Raw genomic sequence first — 13,247 nt, 5'->3', positions numbered from 1 at the left:
TAGTACAGCAGAGTTTTATTGGATTTAGGAAACGTACCACCTCTAGGGGGAAAGCTGGATCTGCCTACACCTGGCAAGGGCTGCTGGGTGGCGCTCTAGTCTTGTACTCTGGTCCCTGGAGGTGAGATGGGCTGTGGCATCCTGCTGGGAGAGGGCAGAGTGCTCAGGGGCAGGGGGGAAATCACACTGACTCTTATTCTGTGGAAGCAGTTTTATTCTGAGAACTCCACAGGGTTGAGAGCAGTGCGCATGTGGGCTAGAGTTGGCATTTGGAAGACAGTCTCAGGTTTCTGCCCTTGAAAACTTGAACATCTCTTTTCATGTTCTTCCTTGATCTTGTAGTCAGGGTGTCTGGCCCACTGGACTCCAGGCTTCTGGAATTCAGACACTGTCTCCAGAGAACAGAGCATGGGTCTGAGCATCTGGCAGGTCCTATCCTGCCTTGGCTGGATTAAACAAAGGGCAGGACACCTGCTTCAGAGAGCTTTCCTGTCTCTACCACGCAGCTGGAAATTAGCAGCCACTGGTGTTGATGGTTCCTTGAGAGGGATTTTTGAGTCGGCACTCTTGGCCTTGCCTCTCTTAGGCAGCCCAGCCTGTCATAGCAAAATACCATTGACTGTGTGACTTAAACAACACAAATTTATTTCTCCCAGTTCTAGAGGCTGGAGGTCCGAAATTAAGGTGACTGTCAGCTTAGCTCCTGGTGACAGCCCTCTTCCTGGTTGTGGACTGCAGTCTTCTTACAGTGTCCTCATGTGGTGGAAAGAGAGAGTGTCAGGTCTCTTGTGTCTCTTTTTATAAAGGCGCTGAGCTCATCCTGTGGTCTCTACCCTCTACCCTCATGATCTGACCTAATATCCTCCTAAAGGCCCCATTTCAAATTATGATCACACTGGGGGGTCAAGGCCTTAATGTATGGGTTTTGGAGGGACGCAAACATGTAGTCCAGAACACTCTGTGTCCTCTTACCTTTGCCTTTGAGCCTCCTTAATTCCCTCACCCAAAGACAAATAGGAACCATACTCTCCTTCCCCTAATCCTCTGTTCCTGAAGGGTTCTAGCTCCAGTCAGGAGAATGGCCTTACTACTTCAGGAGCTGTGTTCTCAGCCAGATTTGCTCAGGAGAGGGAAATGATATTTTCTGGGAATGACGTTCTCAGCTTCAGCCTATGCCTCTAGAACTCTTACTGTTTGGTCAGTTTGGTCCAAATTCAGACTGAGCTGGTGTCCTTTCGACTCAGCTCCCTGGGGTCAGTGCCTGTGACCACTGCTGCTGGCATAGTAGGCAGCACAGGCTTCCTTGATAAAACCGTGGCCCTGGGAATGCTTCAGGAAATGAGGCTTTTCACTCTCAGTGCTTTATCCTATTGAAACTTCAGGGTTGTAATGATGCACACATATGGGGGAAGTTAAGATGAAAACTAAAGCCTTATTTTAACAGATCTATGAAAATAAATATGGCAATGTGCCAGTGTTTCTGGGAGAAATGTGCATGTATGTGTGCATGTGTGTGCCTATATCTATGCGTAAGCTTGTGTGGGTCTGTATGGTCCACATTAGAACAGTGTAGTTAGGACATCAGTATTCTAACGTAAAATATAGAAGAAAATACTGTGCATCTACAGTTACACTGAAAATCATCTCCTAGCTATTGTAATGAGAGAATAATTTAACCAGGACAATAAATCATAAAACCCAGTTTCCCGTTGACCAGTCCCTTGACTTGTCCCCAGGTCTGCTTCCTGCCAGTCCTGTCTCCCCATCCCAGGCACCGATGTTTCTATGTGTGGAGCCACAGACACTAGTGAGTTGAGCAGGGCCTGCTCCGGGGCTTTGGCTTCACTGGGCTCGTTGTGACTTTTAAACTTCTAGGATGAACGAACAGCATGATGCCAATTTTCGGGTGTGGCATTTGGGTGAATGAGCCAAAAGCAGCTGGGGGGTTATAAACATGTATATATTACGGAGCAGTACGTAGTAGTCAGGCCTCAAAGGCTGGTGTTTCTCATATCCCACAGTTTTATGGCCCCATACCTTTAAATATTCATTTCCATTGCTCTACATGAGGACATAAAGTCAGACTGTGCTCCCACAAGCCGTGGTGGGTGCTGTTCCCTGTAGTCCTAACAGCCAGGTCCTTGGGAGGAGAGAGTCGCCTCCTCCCCCAACACAACCCAGGAGAGAGTGACCGCTCCAGGCCAGAAGAGCTGGCCTGACGGTCAGTGTTCACAGGGTCCTCTGCCCAAGGGTCACCCCAAGACATTCTCTTTTCTCTTTTGCCCCCCCCCCCCCCAGTGTCAGACCTGGTTTCTGCATTATATGTATATATGTCTGTGGGTAACCCACCAGGAGGATTTGTATACCTGTACCCTGGGGCCTGCGTCACAGCTCCTGAAACCTATCAGCTGGTCCATATCCATTTGCTCCATATCCAAGGAGTCTCCCACGAAAGCTGCTTCTTGACCGTGGCTTTCACAAATGAATACACTGGCTGTGAGCAAAATATGCTGTGGGAAGAGCGAGGAATGAAGCCACACAATCAGGTGAATTGGCAGAGTTACCCATTCACAGTTTTGCCACCGGATAGTCCCCTGGGCGGGGCTCACTTGCTGGAGGTGAGGCCTGTGATTCGGGGGTGTGCTACCAAGTGATACCTCTGGCCCCTGGGTCAGGCGTCGTGATTGAGCTGCCATAGCTGCTAGAGAGCCTCCTTTGGTGTGTGGTCCTCAGCCTGCAGAGCATCTGTTGGCTGATGAGAATTACTGGGCTATTGAAACTTTTTGCAGCTTATAAAAATGACCTAAGTTGAGTGCACAGTTCCTTTTCCCTGTGGAGTACCCCGAACTTCTTCAGTTTCTTAAGAGTTGGGCTCAAAGAATCGCTGATCAAGCTGTATCATTTCAGGTGTGTACACAATCACCATTACCGGGTAGGGCATCTGTTCTAGAGTGATCAGGAAATCTGCTTTGGGGGCAGGACCCACAACGACCCACAGCAAACAGTTAACATTTTATGTCTCTGTGTTACAATGTCCTTAGTTCACCTGAGCTCGTGTCAATGAAAGGTGGTCATCAAATGAGGAAGGAGGCTCAGATTTGGGGCCACAGCGTGTTGAAATGTAGTATTATGAGGTAATGTTAAACATGATGTGAGAGCACCTCTCCATCTCAGCATTTCCAAGAGCAAGATGAGGTAACTGAGCAAACTGTCCTCACCCTGGCATGACATGACTGCAGGTTTAATTGTAACAAAATGACGTCGAGGGAGTGGCAGGAATGTGGTCGGCAGGCCCCACAGCTGGGCATTACCCATGAAATGTGGAGTCACACGATAGCCCTCAAAGCCAGACTTGGCTCCTCCTTTTCACTTTGTATCTCTACCTAAAATTTATAGGGTTACTTCTCCTCCCACATCCTTTTGTGCCATCTTCCATTATTAGAGCTGATGCCAGCTGCATGGCCATAATTCCCACATTGCAGGGGAGAAATCACTTGGCCATTCAGCAGTGACCTTGGTTCTCGTACCACCTCTGTAAGATGGCCAGACAAATGTTGCCCTCCATTTATACACAGCTGAAAACTAAGACTCAGAGAGGTCACGTGACTTATTCAGAACCATCCAGCTGATTGGAGACAGGGCTGGCACCAGAACTCTGCACTTCTGAGTTCTAATCCACTGTCATCTATACTTCCAGCTCACTGCCATCCGAACCCAAGAACTGTCTGTAAAGGAACAACAAGTTTTCCCCAATGATGCTTGACCTTCACAATTCATTTCAATCTTCATCTTTGAAATGTCTGAAGTAAGTGGTGGTTTTATTCCTGAATACCCTCCTTTCTAGCCTCCATTTCTGGGTGCTGCTCTGATGACGTTCTAGTGCTGTGGGTGACCCTTCTGTTCCCAGCCCTCCATATGTCCTTAGAGAAGAGCCTTGAAATAGCCAGGCCTGGGCAGTGAGAGCAAATGGGTTATCCCAGCTGGCTTCTCCTTGGGGAACGTTGGTGAACGCAGCCGTGCAAGCCTTGGCACACCGCAGGGACTTGATAAACATCAGTTCAATGAAAACTTTAGAATTGAAACAGTGATGCAAGTTGAGGAATGGTCCAGATGGTGAGCTGAAGGCATTTGCCTTTGGGGTCCTCTGTCACTCTGGAAGCTCCCCCAGTGTTCCTGACATCGAAAGGATTTGTGCTTTTCATTTTCCAAACATATTCTCAGAAGAGGCCAGAGATTCATCGATTCTTACAAATGACTGGTGTTGGTTTTGAGATAGACTTGGGGGTTAAAAGAAGTAAAGCCCAAATAAAGACAGGAAGCTTTGGTGACAGGATTCTTGACATTGGCCAGCACATGTAGCCAAGAGTGGGACCAGGAAAAATAATTTTGGGGTTCCCTTCCTCCTGAATAAAGTTCTTCTGGCATGGCTGGGATCTGGCAGTTAGGAAAGGTTTTAGATGCTGCAGCATTGCACGGGTGAGCTGTGCTTTCTGCCCAGTGCTGGGCATATCACAATCCCTTTCCTTCCTGAGCCAACTGAATTAATTGGGAAAGGGAGAGAGCCCCAGTGACTTGTGCTCTGACAAGCCCTTGGTCTCTTTGAGCTCGGTGACAGGCAGCCAGACTTCAAAGGCCCTCGGTGCCCTCCTCCTTTTACCCTGCCTGTCAAGAGAGGCTGCAGAGGAGCGAGTGCTAGGGCGGGGGAGTCGGTCTCCCTGACATTTGTCCTTCCCTAGCTGCCGACAGCCAACTCCGGACCAGCTCTGTAGCCTGCTGCCACGGCCCTCCAGCCTCTCACACCAGGGAGACAGCTCGGCCTCTAAATTTAGCAGGAGGAGAGGAAGGGGAGGTCAGCATGTGCAGGGTGAGGGCTGAAGGTGGAAGCAGAACGAAAGCGACAGTGGACCAGTGGGGGCAGTGAGAGAGACAAGAGGGACTGAGGGCAAGCGCTTCTCGCCTGAGTCGCTGTTAGGGATGGAGAGAGAGGAGAGTCTTTTAAAGAGTCTGTAAAAATGTAGCATGTGAATTTTCACTATTAGTAGCACGAGGCATCGCTGATGTGAGGAGGCCGAGTTCCAGCCCTCTTGCAGGGCAGCACTAACTAGCCCCGTGAAGCGGCTGCACTGACTGCGACACAATGGGACCAGCGACGTTTCCATCTAGTAGAAGGCAAGGCAGTGGAGGGGGTGCTAATTAAGCCCTTGTTGTGAGGCAGGACTGGAATTTTCACATTTCACTACTTATTTAATCTCCCAACAGGTGGACGAGAGAGAGCTTTCAGGATAATTTCCTTTTCTGAGTTACGGATTAAAGCTGTGGCTCAACTTGCAGATTTTAGGTGAATAGTCTAGAATTCTGTTAGCTCTTGATTGATCATGAACCCTTGCTCTTTGCACTGTTGTCATAAATGAACATGAATGCACTGAAACCTCTCCCCCCAGAATGTTAGTCTCTAGCTCTGACCTCTTCCTTTAAAAAGGTCCCATTTCTTATTTTCTCTTTAGTGGGTGTGATGTGTTCTTTTGATTCTCTCATGATTGTCTTTACACTGTTGCTTAACTTAGCAGACCATGTGGGTCTTAAGGAGGCTTGGGTGAGTTTCAGGAAGCTTTCCGTCAGATCGGGGCTGAAATTCTGAATCAGAGTACCTCTGTGGCTAGCTGGGGCTCCGAAAGCTTGATGCCTTCAGTAAGCCGTGCACACCTACCTAAAATAATTTCGGTGTGCATCCTACCAATCTCAAAGGGAAGCTTTTGGACAAGAGAAGCACTGGGATTGGAAACAGGATGCTGCATTCAGCAAGGAAGCAACCTTAGCCTGGAAGTACGTACGTCTCCTTATTTTAATGGCTAAATGACAAGATTGAGATTATTCTGAAGTATGTTTATCACTGTGCTGTTACTACCTGTTGCTTGGCAACCAAGAGTTTGAGCAGTCATCAGTGAAAGGACCAACACTTCCCCGTCTGTGTCCGTTTCTGGCTGGCATCTGTGTGGGGCTTGGCGCTGGGCAGGAGGTGCTCGGCTGGCTTTTGCCTCACCCCAGAAAGTTGCTTGGCAAACAATAGGCACTTACACTATGCCGTTGTGACCACATAGTCAGATGAAGGAAGGAAGGACTTGTCCTAATAGGATCTTACCTTTTTTTTTTTTTTTAAAGCTAACCTTCCAATGAATCCTGGAAGCATTTTTTAAAAGGGAAGGGGTGGAGTAGGTCTCTGAAAGGAGGCATGTGTGCGTGTTTGAAGGAGAAGAGGGAGGGCGAAGATCAGGTCAAGCAGAGTCCTGAAAGAGAAAGGTCTGAGGGCTCTCAGGTTCTATCTATCGGCGGCTGCCATCCCACAGGCTACATATGCTGACGTGCAGGTCACCCTACAAGTCAGGAGCCTGGCCGCCCTCCACCCCAGGATCTTGCTTCCTCTACAGTCTGTGAGGCCACTGCTGTGCCAGGGCTGGCTGGGAGGGTGGGTTGTTTGCTCTCTGACAGGCCAGGCTCTGCATCTCCCACCTCACTTGGTAGACGAGAGCCTGACCCTCCAGAGTGTCGGGCATAGGATTCCCTGCTCTGAGCACAAATGCATCCACATGAGCAGTGCGAGCCTATTTGTTGTACAAGAAATGACTGCCGCGTTATGAAACATGGCTCATTTCAGGCTAACGTGCCTTGTTTCCCCTGCAGCTCTTTTTATGTTAAAGCCTGTCTCTCCCAGTGTTATCTGATGGTTTCCTAGGAGATGCCCTCACCGGCCAAGCTCTCTGCTGATGCTGGAGTTGGATATGATCTATAGGCACTAAATATCTGCTTTGTTCACTCCGCACTGTTCTGCCCTTTCTCCCTGGGCTGGTGGCTAGTTTCTTGCAAGGGTCCCTAATGGCTGTGCAGAGAGGGAAAGGCTAAATGTATCTGTCTTCCCACATCTTCCACAGCCATGAGCTGGGCTCAATCTCGGCTCTGATAGATTTACTCACTAGTACTTTTTCCTTTCAGGCTAATGTAAAGAATTTGTTAGTTGCTGGTGGGTTTTCCAAACTGAGAAAAAGTTGGTACCCAGACACATTGCCAGATTTCATATGAGCGAGCACAGAGACCCCTTCCTGAGAAGGCGAGGTGAAGTTATCCTTATTACACCTCAGCCTCTAGCTCTGTAAAATGGAACCTCTGTGGTAACATCTGGAAGCATCAGCAACGGCTGCGGGAAACTTAGAGTAGGAAGCTTTACTTCCTATTTGTTAGTCTTTTCTGACAGAGAGGTCCAAATATAGCTCCAGGCTGGCTTTCCATAATGTGATGAGAAGACAGGGCGTCCCTGAAGTTTGAGGGAGCCTGCTGTCACGGTGGGAGGGGGGCTTGACAACTTGGGCAGTATCCACACAAAGATACAGTTTCTAATCTGTCAAAATTGCTTTTTCTTAGAAGCCCTGATTATATTAACACATTCTCTATCTGATCTGATTGTGCCTCGCTCAGAAATTTTCTTCTCGCAACTGTAAGCAAAGCCAATCAAATTACATTGAGATTAGGAAATAAATATACACTTTAGGGGAAAAAAGCATGCATATATATTATTTTCAGATTTGAACTTAAAGGTAAATCACATATATCATGGTTTAGCACTAGATTTCTGAAGTGAGAAGTCATAGAAGATGGCAAACAGGACCTGAAAGGAAATAAGAACTCTTAGAAGAGAATGTGATAAAAATGAGTGTCTGAGAGCAAAATGCAGTTCAACCCGTTTCCTGTAATGACACGAGAACAGATAATAAAAGAAAAGTAGAAGGCCACTATCTGTTTCAGTGAAGCCAATAATCCCGGGAGACCAAATAAGTCAGTATTTGCTTCAAAAAGAAAACCTCTTCATCTTTCCTCATGCCTGGCCCTGTCTAGGGTTCCATGGAGGGACATGTATTTGGTTGAGCTCATCAAGGGTCCCCCAAAATAGAATGAGTGCTTGAACAGGTGAAGAAGTCTGTGTCTACACTGCAACTGTTTACACACAGGATTATATTATCTACACTCTGACAGCTTCATTTATATATTAACTATAGATCTTTGTCTCTGGGTGGGCCAGCTGTGTGGTCAAAGTTAGAGACGACAGCATGACATAACAGGTAACAAACTGAACCTAATTCTTGTGCCCAAAACAAGGCTGCATACACAAAGTGCTACTAGGAGGCTCCACCCAGGCCATCTTCAAACCTCTGGAACTTTCCAGTTATTGGGAAAGGCTTGACTCTTAGGGCCTCTAGAGTACCATCCAAATTAGTGGCACTCAAACTCATTTGATGAGGAACTGTAGTAAAAATAACTTGATGATGGCAACTAGTACACAGGTACCTATGTAAAGATCTGTGCATATAGATAAAAATGAAACATACTATAAAATAGTATTTCATCACATTATGTTGGACTGATATTTTTCATTTCATTTCATTGCAGATAACTGATTATGATTCTCTGAATTTCACTACTCTGTCACTAATCTAGAACCAGGTGTAGGGATAGATAAGGTACATCTTGAGACCATTAAGGCTGTCATTCTTTTGGGCCTGGAAGAGGACAGCTTCATGTAGCAACCCTACCACATCTGAATGCCATATGACAAAATACTATAAAAACACAACACACTTAAAAACTTTGATGGATCATCATTTTGTTTCACCATAGTAGACTGAGTCAAATACAGGTTATTTGAAGTGAACTTTAATGTTACAAGTATTTTATTGGTTTAGTAAAAGAAAATAATCATTTTCTTTACATTATTTTGGCAAGGGGAACAGTGGAAAAAGATGTTAGTATTCATTGAGGCCTTATGTGTGCCTAGTACATTACATGTGTTATCTTACTTAATCCTCAGGGTCACCCCGAAAGGAAGGTATTATCCTCATTTTACAGATAAGGAAATGGAGGTGCAGAGGAATTTAAATGATATGTCTAATTCCATGTAACTTGTCAGTGAAGAAGCCAAGATTCATATGTGGGTCTGTTTCATTGGAAGGCAGATGTCCTTTCACCTACACTCACCTACACTCAGCTACATTCCATATAAGCTTTCAGGTGAGCTCCAACTTCATTATGTTGGCAAGCAAAGATGACCGACATTTCTCTAAGAGGTCATGCGGTTGCCCCTGGGTTCAGGGATAGTCTAAACATAACTGAGGCAAGGGGATTTTGATTCTATCATAAACATTTCCTGGGCAGGAGACCACGTTCTGGCCCTTACTTAGAACACAGGTGGAATTTGCAGTCAAGCTACTGATGTCAGAACTTCAAACACAAAATCCTGTGAATGGTCATGTACACTTGAGATAAAAAATACTCTGCTCTTCCAAAGAGCAGCTTATACTGGCCTGCCAAGAGACTGAGCCATTGCTGGGGGTTCTTTGGCTGGAGGATTTAATTGTTGGTCCTGGGACAGGACACCAAATAAGGGACATGTTAGTGTTGTGAGTAGGAGTGCTGGCTCTGGACATCGCAGCTATGGGTTCCAACATGGAATGAGCCACTGTGCTAAAACTACTTAATCCTTGTGAGCCTGTTTCCTCATCTGGAAAATGAGATAAATTATATCTATTTATAGAACTATTATATGAGGATTATATAAGTAAAGCTCATAGTAATATTATTAGATATTATCCCTATTATTATTAGTTGTCACTCAGAGCACTTAGCTCTGCTGTCCTCAGTACTCAGCACTTGCATTCATGTCTAATTTCGGGTACTGGGCAGAAATGAAGCCTTTGTACCTGCCACCAGAAAGGGCTATTTTTTAGGAACCCACAAGATCACCATTTATTTATCCAAAGGCACCTGATTCTTCAGTGTTTTATGTTACTAAAAAGGGGTCTACTTTGAAAACAGCAAGGCCTTGAGGAGAAACTAAATTTTGTCCTGAACTCAAATCCTTTCAAAATTTCAACTTGCTACACCTCCTCTCTGCCCCTCTTATCTAGGAGAAGATTGTAGATTTTGACTAATGGGATCCATATTAATAGGAAAGTTCGAAAGCAAAGAGAAAATTCTGGTGGAATGGTAGAAAAAGTGAATGAATTTTTAAAAACTGTCCTGCCAAACACCTTTGAATTGATGAAGGCACAGTTGAGAATGTCTCCCAACATGGAGGCTTGAATGGCCATTTTGCTTTTAAAGCCTCAGAGAAGTTCCTCTTGCAAAATTAGCCAAGTTGAGTAGAAGTGAATCAAAGAAGGAACAAAGGCTTTAACTGAGCACTGAGGGCAAAATAAAACCCAGGCCCTCAACTTAGAGTTTCTACAGGTTCAGTTTCCCTGGTTGTTTCTGGTGCTGGTTCCACAGATAAAACCAGAAGAGATGGCTGGAGGGTTATATTGACTCAGACCAGTTATTGTTCAAGAGGGTCACAACTGGGAAGAAACTCACTAGTATTTGAGACAAGTCAGAAGCTGATGTCTTAGATGAGCAAATACCGAGAAATGTTAGGCCTGAGACAGTATATCACAAATCAGAATGAGGCTCCAAATTAGAATTTGCCCTTGTTTGGGACTGGGTAGCCTATAAAACAGTCTGAAGGTGGGTGGCAACAGATAGTGGGCTTTGAGGCTTCCTTTTTTTAAAAAAATTTCTTTTTAAGATTTTATTTATTAAAAAAAAAAAGATTTTATTTATTTATTCATGACAGACACAGAGAGAGAGGCAGCGACACAGGCAGAGGGAGAAGCAGGCTCCATGCAGGGAGCCTGGTGTGGGACTCAATCCTGGGACTCCAGGATCATGCCCTGGGTCGAAGGCAGGCAGTAAACCACTGAGCCACCCAGGGATCCCCTCTTTGAGGCTTCCTGCTAGCTGGAGTTGTCTAAAGAAGATGGACTGTCCCTAAGGGAGCCACCAGGCTGCTCAAAAGATTTGTTATGATTCAAATGCTGCTCAGTTACTGAAAGGACAATGGTGCCCAAGGGCTGGACCACCATTCTGGATCTTTCCTTGAGGCCACTAACACAGTAATGAAGAGGCACTCTATCACTGGCCAGAATACAGCAGTGGTTCCTGGTTACTGGTCATATCCTAATGCTAGTGGAAAGTCAACAACAAAATGAATCATCTTACGTTTTCATGCTGTGCCTTTTGCTGCAGGCTCTGCTTCTGTCATGGGGCATCTGTAGGCAGCAGTTGGCTACTAATGTTACATGCTGGGCTCAGAGAACCAATTATCCATTTCTTTATTACAGAATACATAGAGACTCAAAGAAGATGCCTGTTCCCCTGACTCTTCTATCCAGGGTCATGACCTTCAAATATATCCTTTCTGCTCAGTCCTGTCTCCCTTCCTAGCTTACTGTGGTGAAAGGTGTGTGCTCAAGTTCTTTCTAGTGTATTTCCTTATCCCAGTTCTCCCTTTCTACCTCAGACTTCAGAGGCCTCTCCTAGCCCCTATTTATTGATTTTCTACTCAATCCTGTTTTCAAAAATCAATAAGAAAGTCTTCCTTATGAACGTAAATGACAGATGTCATTTAAAAATGTGACCTTGGGGCACCTGGGTGGTTCAGTGGTTGAGCATCTGCCTTTGGCTCAGATGGTGATCCTGGGGTCCTGGGATTTAGTCCCATATAAGGCTTCCTGCTGGGAGCCTGCTTCTCCCTCTGCCTATGTCTCTGATGAATAAATAAATAAAATCTTTAAAAGTAAAAATGTGACGTTTTCTCAAGGATATTTGCAATTGAACAGGATGACAGTGTCCCTAACAAACCAATATCTCCTCACTCTTTCCTCTATTTCCAAATTCATGATTTCTTTTTACCCCATTATTTCTAAAAACACACCTCCATCGTCTACTGCCTCCAAAATGGATTTCTACCTTCTTCAGTTTTTAATTAATCACCTGCATCAATTATTTGTCCTTGCTCTTCATCTCCTCTTTGATTTCAACAACCAGTTGATAGTTCCACAACTGTGGCAGTGTTGAAACTGTTTCTTTTGTCCCAGTTCCTAAGATCTACCCATAGGCACCACAATATCCAGGTCTTCACTATCACTAAACAACCTTAAAACCTTGAGCCTGAGTTACGATCTTCCAGCTACAGTCTGTATACCTTTTCCCCTTTCTTCTGCCCTTATTGGCTTTGTTAATAGCTCTACTCTTCAAATCAAATTGACCTGAGTCCTTGGATTGCCATCGCCATTCATGTTAAAGATTCTCAAATCAGTATCTAAGACTCCTGTGTGCCTTATCTTCCTCTGAGTCTGCCATACTGTCTTCTTCCTTAATGAGTGTTATCCCTATGGAGCCAACTAAAGAAGGTCCATGGACCAAGCAGACCCACATCTCAAGAAAAGCTTGGATTTGGAGAAGCTGTAGGTTTTTTGAACAATTGGGCAGCATTTTCTCACCTGTCTAAATGTTTTTTCTTTTAATCTATCTAATCCAAGATACCTTGTCACTTGTGAAAACTCTAAGCAGAGATTTACTGTGACTGCCATCTAGAAAGGTTGAGAGATTTAAGTGCCCCCAACTCACAAAGAGGCAGCTCATGTGAAATAAACATTGTGACATATAAGAAGCAGAAAGAGCATTTATTTTGGACCAGATGTGTCACTGCATATCACCGTAATGGACTGCTCTATGGCTATTGTGAAGTCCCAGGTGATGAGCTGTGGCCAGTCTGCAGAGCTGGCCTTGAGTCTGCAGACTTGTTCCTTTGGAGTGTAGTATCTGAATTCCACACCTTATATGTTGTATGTAACACATTCTTTACAGTGTGGCCAGAGGGACAGTGGGATATTAGAGAGGTGTCTTCAGCTCTTTTAGGAACCCCAGTGAACTCACAGGCTGTAGGGCATGATTTTTCCTGTGGGATTCTCATACCATAGTCTTCTAGGAAATTCAAAATGATGCCCCCATTCCAAGATGGTCAGTGTTCATTTAACTTTAATATGTAGCCTACATTTATGAAGCTAAATTTAAAGTACTGTGCTCAGTCATGTCTATACAGAAAGAAAAAGACATGGATACTGAACTCAAGAAATAATTTATCCTAGTGAGCTAGAGAGTAATGTACACACACCTTTAAATAGAGTAGAAAGCATAATATTATACAAAATTCATGAGAACACAGATAAAGGAATAAGGAATTCTAATGAAAGAAAAGGCAAAGATTGAGGAATGCTTCATAGAGGAGCTGGCATTTGAGCTGTGCCTTGAAGAACAGGTATACCTCAATGGGCTGAAATGAGGAAAGAACAAAGAAAGGGGAGTGGGAAAAGGGCTGTGGGTAG

This window comes from Canis lupus, chromosome 12 (assembly GCF_048164855.1).
Source record: "Canis lupus baileyi chromosome 12, mCanLup2.hap1, whole genome shotgun sequence".
Classification (NCBI taxonomy): Eukaryota; Metazoa; Chordata; class Mammalia; order Carnivora; family Canidae; genus Canis; species Canis lupus.
Note: the sequence above shows the minus strand (reverse complement) of the source record.